This window comes from Drosophila suzukii, chromosome Y (genome assembly GCF_043229965.1).
Source record: "Drosophila suzukii chromosome Y, CBGP_Dsuzu_IsoJpt1.0, whole genome shotgun sequence".
Lineage (NCBI taxonomy): Eukaryota > Metazoa > Arthropoda > Insecta > Diptera > Drosophilidae > Drosophila > Drosophila suzukii.
The window spans coordinates 886,197-900,942 of NC_092085.1; the positions used below are offsets into that span (position 1 = coordinate 886,197).

A 14,746-nucleotide genomic window follows, 5' to 3' on the forward strand; every position below is an offset into this window, starting at 1 on the left:
GTGTTTATGCATGTGTGGATGTAAAAAATTGCAATCTAATATCCGCGGCAAATAGAATTCTTTCTAATTTTTTTTTCGAAAGAAGGCATGGTTATGAGCTAGCTATTTCCATGAAATAACACCAGCAACATTTAGATATTAAGTTCTTTATAAAATATATATATATATATGAGATTGCAGGTGTACGGGAGCGAAGGGGTTATGCTAACGCTGGGAAAGTCTAACAAACACGCGCTTCAGGCTCTACCAAATAAACAATTAACAATTAATACAATGCGATTATAATGCTAGACAATGGGGTGAAAGGGATTTAGTTGATTAGATTTGGCTTCGATTGCGGATATTGTTAGTAGAAATGCGGCGGCGGCAACGTTTGCGAGGGCAACGTCGTCGGCTGCTGCTCCCATCAGACAACAGAATCCTTGCGAATCCTGCACTCGAGATAGCATGTGTTCGGGGGGGAGAAAGAGACAAGACAACGGTATTTTATCAGCAATGGAAGGGCTAGGAGTTGGAATAGTTTCAGGGATTTTGTTGCTTAAAACTGTTTTCGCATCACATATAGTTCTCAGTCTGGGGGGCCCGCATAACGCCCACGCCGCCGCCCAGTCGGCTGTAGTTCATGCAGCCGCACAAACGCCATTGGTTCGTCTCTGGGTCGTAGACCTCGATGGTTTTCAAATAGGCGGACCCATCAAAACCGCCCACCGCATACAGCTGTCCATTCACGACGGCCAGGCCAACCCCACTGCGACGAGAGGTCATGGCCACGATGGGGCTCCAGGTGTTGGTCAGTGGATTGTAGCGCTCGGCGGACGAGAGCTCCATGCTATCGTACCGTCCGCCGACGGCGTAAATGTAGTTGTTGAAGACAGCGCAGCCCAGGTGCTTGCTTCGCGTGTACATTGGACTGACGGCCACCCATTTGTTGTGTCTGGGATCGCATCGCTCAACAGTGTTCAACGGACGTTGTCCATCGGAGCCACCAATTGCATATAGGTATCCTCCAAGGACAGCTACCGCCACACCCAGCCGTCGTGTGGTCATCGGGGCCACCTTTGACCATTTGTTCTCCTTGGAGTCGTACCGCTCCACATGATTGAAGCACTGAACGCCATCCTGGCCACCAACCGCATACAGAAAGCCGTCGAGCACGGCCACGCCCACGCTGGTGCGGCAGGAAGTGGTAGGCGCCACGTCGCAGGACCACTGATTGGTTTGCGGATCATACCGCTCGATGCTGTTTAGATAGCTCTGGCCGTCGTGACCGCCCACTGCATACAGCAAATCATTCAACACGGCCACGCCGACTCCGCAGCGCCGCTTGCTCATAGGAGCGACCATTTTCCAGTCATTTGTCTGCGGATCGAAGCGCTCCACGGAGGCTATGGCATCGTCGGAGCACACGCCACCCACGGCAAACAGCACTTCACCTGGTCGGGTCGTTTTGCGAGGTCTGGTGCGCGGACCCTGCATCAGCGGTCGCTCCTGCGGAAGCAGCAGATAGTTCTTGGCCTCGTCCACCAGATCCCGGCAGGCCTCGTCGCTGCGGACCAGGAGATCAGAGCCCACCGTGCCCACCAGGAACTTTGGGGAGAGTAGAGGCAGACGGACATGTTGTAGTACCTGTGCTAGGTGCTGTCGCCGCTCGGCGACATTGTACTTGAGCCAGGACATGACAGCGTTGAAGACCTGCTCCTCCGAGCGCACGTTCAGTTCGTCGCTGCAGATGATGTCCACCAACTGGCCGACGGGCAGCAGCAGAAACTCCTCGCTCTCCATCACCTCCTGGAAGTTGTGCTGCGTGAACGTGTCGGCTATTCGCAACAGTTCCCGGCAAGAGTGTGTGTCGGCAAAGGCGCGGATGCCCAGGCAGTTGGTGGGGTCCAATTGTCGCTTGAGGAACTCGCAGCAGATGTCTTGAATCTCAACCAGTTGCAGCAGACAGGCGGCGGGAAGGAGCGCCTGGACATTGGACTCCTCGACGATGATGTGGGCGGTGTAGCAAAAGTCAATAAGCAGCTCCATGGTGTTCTCGTCGATGTCGCGTATAGTGACCTCCGTCTGGCGCGATTCCTCCAGTTCGCCAGTGAACATGGCACAGAAGTAAGAGCTGTAGGCGGACAGGATGACCCTGTGGGCGAAGATCTTCCGTCCGCCCACGTTCAGGACCACATCGCAGAGCTCCCGATGGCGCCGCAGCATATTGAGTTCCGTGATCGTGACCTTCGGATGTTTTTCAGAAATGTGAGAGGCGGGCGGGCGACGGAGGTCGGTCCACTGCCGTCGATCCAACGGAGCCGCCACCAGCAGTGGAATTACCACCTGTTCCGGTGACAGCAGCATCCCGTGGTTGAGCGGTGGAGCCCGAGCCCGGCAGGTCGCCCATTCTGTTCGCTGCTAAGCGCAGCGGGCCGGAAGCAACCCAACCCCACACGGCGTCTATCTTTGCGTCTCTGTTCTCCACGGATACAAAGCACGTCCAGGGCCAGCTGCAGGCGGAAAATTTCGAAAATGCAATCTAGCTGCTGGCTTAAAGCGACCACATCGAAGATTCCTGGCGCGAAATGCACTTTTCAGCAGTGAAAATCGTTTTTCTTTTTGGTACACTATTGATACTACAAACGAAGCTATTCAACCAAATATTAACTGAAATGTATTAGTCTTGTAAATACCTATCGATTGACCATGCTACGCCTACTCTACTCTACTACTCAGAGCCAGACAATGCGAAATGTTTTTACGCGTGTATGTGTGTGTATGTAAATAGTTGCCGGCCGAACTTAGCGGCAAAGAAAAAAGCCCTGCCGGCGCTCAGAGAGAGCAAAGTGCGCGGCTAACTTATTCTATTGAATAATGAACCATTTATCCATTTGTCCCATTGACGGGCAAAAACCTTTAAAGATCTGTACATCTTTATTTATCTCTTTCAAAGAATATGAATTAGCTTAATAAATACCTATAGATTGTCCCAAAAAAACTCTTCCGTTTTCAGTCCAATGCTCTCAAACCAAAGTAGTTAGGACAAGCCTTGACACTACCCTGCAGTTCCACAATTGAGTTAAGCGCCCAATCATCACGATGCCGACTGCGACGTCGGCAGAGAAGCCAGCGACGCCGGCAGAGCTGAGCGCAACGGCGGCAAAGCGACGCACTCTAAGTCAGGTCCGCAAAGAGAACGCACAAAAAGTAATTTTGGGCTCTTCCTCTCTCGCCATGTCTCAGACGGAAAAGTGCGTGTGAAGGAGGACCAGCAACTAAAATATATAGACTTTTGTGCACCCTTGCCTTTTGAATAATGCGACATTTGTTCGTAAATGATAAAACAACCATTTAAAATAATAGGTTTCTGTTTTAAAATATTTGTATTTTTTAAAAAAAAATGTATAGGTTTATTAATATTATTTAATAATATGTGAAGTTTTAAGAATATATTTTTATAAACCGATTTGCATAGTCGGATATGTCTATAAATACCCTGCTTTTATGTGCAAGATGCATAGACCAAACGGGACATGCCAAAAAAACAGAACAACAACGGATTAGCGGAACCGTTGTTGTTGTTGCTTGTTGTTTTTCTGGAAGGCACGCGTCTTTTTTCGTCTTTTTCACTTGCGTTTACTTACGAGTATGTGAAGGAGTTAGAATTGCACGCAATTACGTAGTTAAATAAAATAAACCAGTGGTTTAAAAGTGATACCTATACGATTCCCATGTAAGTCTGTCGCAGACCATTATTTATTTAATCAGTGAGAGTAAAAACAAGTTAATGTGTATTAAAAAAATGGAAAATACAAGATTCCCAAAAAAACACGTGGCGGAAAAAAAATAGCTGTGAAAAATATTAATTTTTGACGTGAAAAACAACAAATGATGCATATAAATAAACAAATGAATGAATCTGTGAAAAAATTTGAAAATCTTATTGAGTGCTAAGTTCCTTGGGACCAAAAATAAGAGATGTTTGTTTTTATAACTTATGATTTTTATACCCGTTACTCGTAGAGTAAAAGGGTATACTAGATTCGTCGGAAAGTATGTAACAGGCAGAAGGAAGCGTTTCCGACCCCATAAAGTATATATATTCTTGATCAGGATCACTAGCCGAGTCGATCTAGCCATGTCCGTCTGTCCGTCTGTCCGTCGGTCCGTCTGTCCGTCTGTCCGTCTGACCGTCTGTCCGTCTGTCCGTCTGTCTGTCCGTCCGGATGAACGCTGAGATCTCGGAAACTATGAGAGCTAGGCTATTGAGATTTGGCGTACAGATTCCTGAGCTTCTTACGCAGCGCAAGTTTGTTTCAGTAGACTGCCACGCCCACTCTAACGCCCACAAACCGCCCAAAACTGTAACTCCTACAGTTTTGATGCTAGATAGAAAATTGTAACTGAAATGTATTGTTCTCATCAATACCTATCGATTGACCTAAAAAAAAGTTTGCCACGCCCACTTAAACGCCCACAAACCGCGAAAACCTGTGACGCCCACAATTTGCATGCTAGATAAAAAATTTTAACTGAAATGTATTGGTGTCGTCAATACCTATCGATTGATCCAAAAATAATTCTGCCACGCCCACTCTAACGCCCATAACGCCTAAATCTGTCTACCGCCGGTAGGTGGCGCATTTTAATTTCGCTTTGCTGCTTGCATATCTCCATTTCCCTTTGAGTAACGGGTATCTGATAGTCGAGGTACTCGACTATAGCGTTCTTCCTTGTTTGTATTAATAACATTAAAGCACAATTTTTATTTTTGTGTAAGTAAACAAACATGGCTATTTAAATAAAAATCTCAAACATCTCTAATTTTCCGTTCCTGGAAAAGTGGTATTTTTTCCGCATCTGCAAAATAAATAAATGATTTAATAAATAATAAAAAAAATACATAAATAATTTTTTACAACAAAATAAAATAAATCAAGTGACCGAAAACAAAAGTTTGCTAATTTCGTCTCGATATTTTTTGCATTTTCTTATATTTTTAGACAAGGCTGAAGGTAAATCTATAAAAAAATGGAAGGCTAAATCGTTCCATCTTAAGCATATTATCCGAGGAACTTGTTCTGTCCCACAACTTACTTATTAAGTAAGTTTTTATTGAGGCTGAAAGTAACTATTGTTTTTAAGTTTAATTTTTAAAAGACTTCTGGGATTTTTACATTGAATGCCAATTTATTATAAATAAATCTTATAAATAAAGATTACTTTCGGTCACTCGTTTTTATTCTCGTCTTGTTTTATTTTTAAAACTAATTTTTTTCTAATACTAGATGCAATCCCTCGGAGCCTCCCGAAAAGGCGCTGCAGAAGGCAATGCGGTGCGTTAAAAACTTGAGTTGTACCAAAAAAAAGGCAACGCCGGCACCAGATGCTGAGGAGGAGGTGCCAGCGACCCCGATAACACCGGAAACCCCCGAGCTCAAATTTTAAAATAAACAAATAAAAACAAGGAAGAACGCTATAGTCGAGTACCTCGACTATCAGATATCCGTTACTCAAAGGGAAATGGAGATATGCAAGCAGCAAAGCGAGATTAAAATGCGCCACCTACCGGCGGTAGACAGATTTAAGCGTTATGGGCGTTGGAGTGGGCGTGGCAAATTTATTTTTGGATCAATCGATAGGTATTGACGACACCAATACATTTCAGTTAAAATTTTTTATCTAGCATGCAAATTGTGGGCGTCACAGGTTTTCGCGGTTTGTGGGCGTTTAAGTGGGCGTGGCAAACTTTTTCTTGGGTCAATCGATAGGTATTGATAAGAACAATACATTTCAGTTAAAATTTTCTATCTAGCATCAAAACTGTAGGAGTTACAGTTTTGGGCGGTTTGTGGGCGTTAGAGTGGGCGTGGCAATCTACTGAAAGAAACTTGCGCTGCGTAAGAAGCTCAGGAATCTGTACGCCAAATCTCAATAGCCTAGCTCTCATAGTTTCCGAGATCTCAGCGTTCATCCGGACGGACAGACGGACAGACGGACAGACGGACATGGCTAGATCGACTCGGCTAGTGATCCTGATCAATAATATATATACTTTATGGGGTCGGAAACGCTTCCTTCTGCCTGTTACATACTTTCCGACGAATCTAGTATACCCTTTTACTCTACGAGTAACGGGTATAAAAATACCAAAACTGGTCATCAATCGGGTATTTTTTCATATCAATTTTGATCCCTTATGTTGCCATATCATATTCATATTTTCGAACATATGACATTGATATTTTCGAACATGTCAATTTGGTATTTTCCATACCAGATTGATATGAGCACATATCAAAGTTGTGACCAAATTGTGGTATTTTTTAATATCCAACTGATATGCTTTCATATCAAACTGATATGCTTTCACATCAAACTGATATGCTTTCATATCAAACTGATATTTTGTCAAATCAATTCGACACTTAGCTCATACCCAGCTTTATATTAAAATCATTTTATTGAGAGAAACAAATTTGTAGTTATACCCGTTACTCGTAGAGTAAAAGGGTATACTAGATTCGTCGGAAAGTATGTAACAGGCAGAAGGAAGCGTTTCCGACCCCATAAAGTATATATATTCTTGATCAGGATCACTAGCCGAGTCGATCTAGCCATGTCCGTCTGTCCGTCTGTCTGTCCGGATGAACGCTGAGATCTCGGAAACTATGAGAGCTAGGCTATTGAGATTTGGCGTACAGATTCCTGAGCTTCTTACGCAGCGCAAGTTTGTTTCAGTAGACTGCCACGCCCACTCTAACGCCCACAAACCGCCCAAAACTGTAACTCCTACAGTTTTGATGCTAGATAGAAAATTTTAACTGAAATGTATTGTTCTTATCAATACCTATCGATTGACCCAAAAAAAAGTTTGCCACGCCCACTTAAACGCCCACAAACCGCGAAAACCTGTGACGCCCACAATTTGCATGCTAGATAAAAAATTTTAACTGAAATGTATTGGTGTCGTCAATACCCATCGATTGATCCAAAAATAAATTTGCCACGCCCACTCCAACGCCCATAACGCTTAAATCTGTCTACCGCCGGTAGGTGGCGCATTTTAATCTCGCTTTGCTGCTTGCATATCTCCATTTCCCTTTGAGTAACGGATATCTGATAGTCGAGGTACTCGACTATAGCGTTCTTCCTTGTTTTTATTTGTTTATTTTAAAATTTGAGCTCGGGGGTTTCCGGTGTTATCGGGGTCGCTGGCACCTCCTCCTCAGCATCTGGTGCCGGCGTTGCCTTTTTTTTGGTACCACTCAAGTTTTTAACGCACCGCATTGCCTTCTGCAGCACATTTTCGGGAGGCTCCGAGGGATTGCATCTAGTATTAGAAAAAAATTAGTTTTAAAAATAAAACAAGACGAGAATAAAAACGAGTGACCGAAAGTAATCGTTATTTGTAAGATTTATTTATAATAAAAGAAATGTTATCTTTGGCATTCAATGTAAAAATCCCAGAAGTCTTTTAAAAATTAAACTTAAAAACAATAATTACTTTCAGCCTCAATAAAAACTTACTTAATAAGTAAGTTGTGGGACAGAACATGTTCCTCGGATAATATGCTTAAGATGGAACGATTTAGCCTTCCATTTTTTTATAGATTTACCTTCAGCCTTGTCTAAAAATATAAGAAAATGCAAAAAATATCGAGACGAAATTAGCAAACTTTTGTTTTCTGTCACTTGATTTATTTTATTTTGTTGTAAAAAATTATTTATGTATTTTTTTTATTATTTATTAAATCATTTATTTATTTTGCAGATGCGGAAAAAATACCACTTTTCCAGGAACGGAAAATTAGAGATGTTTGAGATTTTTATTTAAATAGCCATGTTTGTTTACTTACACAAAAATAAAAATTGTGCTTTAATGTTATTAATACAAAAAATCATAAGTTATAAAAACAAACATCTCTTATTTTTGGTCCCAAGGAACTTAGCACTCAATAAGATTTTCAAATTTTTTCACAGATTCATTCATTTGTTTATTTATATGCATCATTTGTTGTTTTTCACGTCAAAAATTAAAATTTTTCACAGCTATTTTTTTTCCGCCACGTGTTTTTTTGGGAATCTTGTATTTTCCATTTTTTTAATACACATTAACTTGTTTTTACTCTCACTGATTAAATAAATAATGGTCTGCGACAGACTTACATGGGAATCGTATAGGTATCACTTTTAAACCACTGGTTTATTTTATTTAACTACGTAATTGCGTGCAATTCTAACTCCTTCACATACTCGTAAGTAAACGCAAGTGAAAAAGACGAAAAAAGACGCGTGCCTTCCAGAAAAACAACAAGCAACAACAACAACGGTTCCGCTAATCCGTTGTTGTTCTGTTTTTTTGGCATGCCCCGTTTGGTCTATGCATCTTGCACATAAAAGCAGGCATATCCGACTATGCAAATCGGTTTATAAAAATATATTCTTAAAACTTCACATATTATTAAATAATATTAATAAACCTATACATTTTTTTTAAGAAATACAAATATTTTAAAACAGAAACCTATTATTTTAAATGGTTGTTTTATCATTTACGAACAAATGTCGCATTATTCAAAAGGCAAGGGTGCACAAAAGTCTATATATTTTAGTTGCTGGTCCTCCTTCACACGCACTTTTCCGTCTGAGACATGGCGAGAGAGGAAGAGCCCAAAATTACTTTTTGTGCGTTCTCTTTGCGGACCTGACTTAGAGTGCGTCGCTTTGCCGCCGTTGCGCTCAGCTCTGCCGGCGTCGCTGGCTTCTCTGCCGACGTCGCAGTCGGCATCGTGATGATTGGGCGCTTAACTCAATTGTGGAACTGCAGGGTAGTGTCAAGGCTTGTCCTAACTACTTTGGTTTGAGAGCATTGGACTGAAAACGGAAGAGTTTTTTTGGGACAATCTATAGGTATTTATTAAGCTAATTCATATTCTTTGAAAGAGATAAATAAAGATGTACAGATCTTTAAAGGTTTTTGCCCGTCAATGGGACAAATGGATAAAGGGTTCATTATTCAATAGAATAAGTTAGCCGCGCACTTTGCTCTCTCTGAGCGCCGGCAGGGCTTTTTTCTTTGCCGCTAAGTTCGGCCGGCAACTATTTACATATACACACATACACGCGTAAAAACATTTCGCATTGTCTGGCTCTGAGTAGTAGAGTAGAGTAGGCGTAGCATGGTCAATCGACAGGTATTTACAAGACTAATACATTTCAGTTAATATTTGGTTGAATAGCTTCGTTTGTAGTATCAATCGTGTGTTTCGACTTTTCCAGGCCAAAAAGAAAAACGATTTTCACTGCTGAAAAGTGCATTTCGCGCCAGGAATCTTCGATGTGGTCGCTTTAAGCCAGCAGCAAGATTGCATTTTCGAAATTTTCCGCCTGCAGCTGGCCCTGGACGTGCTTTGTATCCGTGGAGAACAGAGACGCAAAGATAGACGCCGTGTGGGGTTGGGTTGCTTCCGGCCCGCTGCGCTTAGCAGCGAACAGAATGGGCGACCTGCCGGGCTCGGGCTCCACCGCTCAACCACGGGATGCTGCTGTCACCGGAACAGGTGGTAATTCCACGGCTGGTGGCGGCTCCGTTGGATCGACGGCAGTGGACCGACCTCCGTCGCCCGCCCGCCTCTCTCACACTTCCGAAAAACATCCGAAGGTCACGATCACGGAACTCAATATGCTGCGGCGCCATCGGGAGCTCTGCGATGTGGTCCTGAACGTGGGCGGACGGAAGATCTTCGCCCACAGGGTCATCCTGTCCGCCTGCAGCTCTTACTTCTGTGCCATGTTCACTGGCGAACTGGAGGAATCGCGCCAGACGGAGGTCACTATACGCGACATCGACGAGAACGCCATGGAGCTGCTTATTGACTTTTGCTACACCGCCCACATCATCGTCGAGGAGTCCAATGTCCAGGCGCTCCTTCCCGCCGCCTGTCTGCTGCAACTGGTTGAGATTCAAGACATCTGCTGCGAGTTCCTCAAGCGACAATTGGACCCCACCAACTGCCTGGGCATCCGCGCCTTTGCCGACACACACTCTTGCCGGGAACTGTTGCGAATAGCCGACACGTTCACGCAGCACAACTTCCAGGAGGTGATGGAGAGCGAGGAGTTTCTGCTGCTGCCCGTCGGCCAGTTGGTGGACATCATCTGCAGCGACGAACTGAACGTGCGCTCGGAGGAGCAGGTCTTCAACGCTGTCATGTCCTGGCTCAAGTACAATGTCGCCGAGCGGCGACAGCACCAAGCAAAGGTACTACAACATGTCCGTCTGCCTCTACTCTCCCCAAAGTTCCTGGTGGGCACGGTGGGCTCTGATCTCCTGGTCCGCAGCGACGAGGCCTGCCGGGATCTGGTGGACGAGGCCAAGAACTATCTGCTGCTTCCGCAGGAGCGACCGCTGATGCAGGGTCCGCGCACCAGACCCGCAAAACGACCCGACCAGGTGAAGTGCTGTTTGCCGTGGGTGGCGTGTGCTCCGACGATGCCATAGCCTCCGTGGAGCGCTTCGATCCGCAGACAAATGACTGGAAAATGGTCGCTCCTATGAGCAAGCGGCGCCGCGGAGTCGGCGTGGCCGTGTTGAATGATTTGCTGTATGCAGTGGGCGGTCACGACGGCCAGAGCTATCTAAACAGCATCGAGCGGTATGATCCGCAAACCAATCAGTGGTCTTGCGACGTGGCGCCTACCACTTCCTGCCGCACCAGCGTGGCCGTGCTCGACGGCTTTCTGTATGCGGTTGGTGGCCAGGATGGCGTTCAGTGCTTCAATCATGTGGAGCGGTACGACCCCAAGGAGAACAAATGGTCAAAGGTGGCCCCGATGACCACACGACGGCTGGGTGTGGCGGTAGCTGTCCTTGGAGGATACCTATATGCAATTGGTGGCTCCGATGGACAACGTCCGTTGAACACTGTTGAGCGATACGATCCCAGACACAACAAATGGGTGGCCGTCAGTCCAATGTCCACGCGAAGCAAGCACCTGGGCTGCGCTGTCTTCAACAACTACATTTACGCCGTCGGCGGACGGTACGATAGCATGGAGCTCTCGTCCGCCGAGCGCTACAATCCACTGACCAACACCTGGAGCCCCATCGTGGCCATGACCTCTCGTCGCAGTGGGGTTGGCCTGGCCGTCGTGAATGGACAGCTGTATGCGGTGGGCGGTTTTGATGGGTCCGCCTATTTGAAAACCATCGAGGTCTACGACCCAGAGACGAACCAATGGCGTTTGTGCGGCTGCATGAACTACAGCCGACTGGGCGGCGGCGTGGGCGTTATGCGGGCCCCCCAGACTGAGAACTATATGTGATGCGAAAACAGTTTTAAGCAACAAAATCCCTGAAACTATTCCAACTCCTAGCCCTTCCATTGCTGATAAAATACCGTTGTCTTGTCTCTTTCTCCCCCCCGAACACATGCTATCTCGAGTGCAGGATTCGCAAGGATTCTGTTGTCTGATGGGAGCAACAGCCGACGACGTTGCCCTCGCAAACGTTGCCGCCGCCGCATTTCTACTAACAATATCCGCAATCGAAGCCAAATCTAATCAACTAAATCCCTTTCACCCCATTGTCTAGCATTATAATCGCATTGTATTAATTGTTAATTGTTTATTTGGTAGAGCCTGAAGCGCGTGTTTGTTAGACTTTCCCAGCGTTAGCATAACCCCTTCGCTCCCGTACACCTGCAATCTCATATATATATATATTTTATAAAGAACTTAATATCTAAATGTTGCTGGTGTTATTTCATGGAAATAGCTAGCTCATAACCATGCCTTCTTTCGAAAAAAAAATTAGAAAGAATTCTATTTGCCGCGGATATTAAATTGCAATTTTTTACATCCACACATGCATAAACACATACATGTATGTATGTATGTATGTATGTATATCGTTTTCTGGCTCTAGTGTAAAGGCTTGTCCTAACTACTTTGGTTTGAGAGCATTGGACTGAAAACGGAAAAGTTTTTTTGGGACAATCTATAGGTATTTATTAAGCTAATTCATATTCTTTAAAAGATAAATAAAGATGTACAGATCTTTAAAGGCCCACAAACCGCGAAAACCTGTGACGCCCACAATTTGCATGCTAGATAAAAAATTTTAACTGAAATGTATTGGTGTCGTCAATACCTATCGATTGATCCAAAAATAAATTTGCCACGCCCACTCTAACGCCCATAACACTTAAATCTGTCTACCGCCGGTAGGTGGCGCATTTTAGTCTCGCTTTGCTGCTTGCATATCTCCATTTCCCTTTGAGTAAGGGGTATCTGATAGTCGAGGTACTCGACTATAGCGTTCTTCCTTGTTTTATTTAAAATTTATTTTCATTCAAAGTCTTATGTTACATATAAAAAATAATTGTAACTTAAAATTACTTATCATAATTAAATAAACTAAAATATTTTTCTTCTTATCATTTTAAGACCAGTTGGTGTGTAATATACATGAATTGGTGGGCCTTCAAATTCGTTAATATTTATTATCTTAGTATTATTTATAAGTGAGCCAATTTCATAGGATTGGTAATGCCCATTAAAGCTGCTCACAAAAAATTCTTTTGTTGTGATGTCACCTTTTCTTTATATGTTGGTGTCGTATCCCCTGCGCAGACATCAATGTGCTAAAATTTGAAATTATTACAACCTATTATGAAAATATTAAAAATTAAACTTACTTATGCTCGCTTCCATTTTTGGAGCTTCTCGCGGAACTCAGATTTCAGATGTTCTCTCTTGGAAAATATTAAATCAAGTCTGAAGCACTAATGTTCTGCAGCCTTTCGTAGTTGTATCCACACTCTAGGAATATATTGCAAAAATAAGTCTCAACTAATAATGGCTCACACATGTATATATAATTAAAGATTTGCACCATAAGTGTATTAAAAAAATCTTTATTTAATTTTACTTTTACACTGGTTACAATATTTTGGAAGAACACCGACCTACTGCTTATAAGTCTCAAACTGAACTCATTCTCTAACTCCTACTTCACTTACGATCATACCTCAATTTTAAGCTTTAGAGCTTTCTGTGAGTGGGATCTATTGCAATTGAGTGATTCTTTAAATTTAGACTTTGGACTCCAGACTTGGGTCCCGTAATCTGAGTATCCTGATTCGTGGGAACGTGCCGATAGTCTGAATAGCGGCTCGTTCTAATTGTTTAGTCTATCAAGTTTGGTTTTTTGTTTCATGGAAATTTCCTCTGGCTTGCCTATAGTTCGGTAATTTTCCATTAGCTTGTTGACAATTAAATCTGGATTCTTATTTCTTAAAGGGTGTCTTGAGGGTGACTGCATAATGTGTGTATGTATGTGTGGGTGTGTGGACATGTACATAGGAGTATGTGGTAGTATGGATATGTCACTCCCCCATCCGTTGAATTTGGCCTGTCCTCAGGTCGATAATCTTGGGTATAACATTATATTTTCTTCTATGTTAATTTGGTTGGGTAGATCGTTTACAATTTCTGTGCTTTTTGGTGTTTCTTTCTGTTCTTAAATTTATACCATAAATACAATAAAATGCTTATAATAATGATTACAAAGGTTGTTAAAGTAATAGTTTGAAATACATTATAATATTTTGTATGTGATTCTATTATCTCTTTTGTTTGAATATAAGACAATGGTTCTAATTTTGTTACATTATTGCTTACGTAAACACTCTGTGTATAATCTAACATTGAATTTGAAAGAGTGTGTTCATCTAATTGTACTGAACAATTAAGGATTTTGATGAGGTTACTTCCGACTATAGAAATTTCTTTATTAATGCAATTTTGATTCAGCAATGTTTTAGGGATATTCCATGTCAATAAAATATTGGGTTCAACAAAATTAATTTGGAAATTTTTGTAAGTTTTCGTATATTTGCATTCAGTGTTTTCCTGTCTAATTATTCCATTTATACAATCATCAGTTACTATTTTTCCTGTTTCTTTATTAAATAATTTATCTTCATGTCGACGGTCGAACATTGTAATCGATAGGTAGACTAAGTATTGTAAGAGAAATCTAGTATTTGTTAATTTATCCGATCTCGTATGGATTTCTTGGCCCTTGAAGTGCGGGCCTACTAATATCGGTTTAATGGATGCCGCCATAAATTGTGCTTCTCATTGTCTTGTGAATTGTAGGAGGGCACACTGCGGTAAGATTAAGTTAGTTTGAAATGTATGAGGCTGATTTGAATTGTTAACAGAATAAAACGATCGCCCCGGGCGACTGCCACGAGCGCCACCAGGCGCACGCCGCCCTTAAAGTTCACCCTCTCTTCGGACCTACGCGTGTGGGGTAGTCGTTAACAAGGCAACTCCATATGATGCAAGACACTTAATAAATGAAATATTTATTCAGTATATTTTCTGTTAAAATATTGTTATTTTCATCGGGATAAGGAATAATTTCAAAAACGGGAGATTTGACTATCTCTGAAGGAATATGGGAAGTAATCAAAATTTCATTTGTGTCTGTTTTAAGCCAAGTTGATGTTTTGATTCTCAACAATTTCTCAGGGTTCATGTTTTTCAAATAATCGTGTTTTAGTAATTTTGGATTAAATAGTCCCAATCTTGTCATTTGCATTCCTAATTCGATATCTTCTACATATTCTGTAAAGTGTTGTAAGTTAAATATTAAAACGTTGACTTGCTGCTCTCTTTCTCCTTTTTCTTTTAATTTGTTAATTATTTCGATTCCGTTATTTATGACATCGATAATCATATTTAAATCTGT

General features: G+C 42.6%; 2 pseudogenes; one reads left to right on the forward strand and one right to left on the reverse strand.

Annotated features, from left to right (window-relative positions):
• Positions 1-191: 191 nt before the first annotated feature.
• Positions 192-2,586, reverse strand: LOC139353560 (kelch-like protein diablo; annotated as a pseudogene).
• Positions 2,587-9,202: 6,616 nt separating this feature from the next.
• On the forward strand, positions 9,203-11,733 carry LOC139353555 (kelch-like protein diablo; annotated as a pseudogene).
• The last annotated feature ends 3,013 nt before the right edge of the window (positions 11,734-14,746 follow it).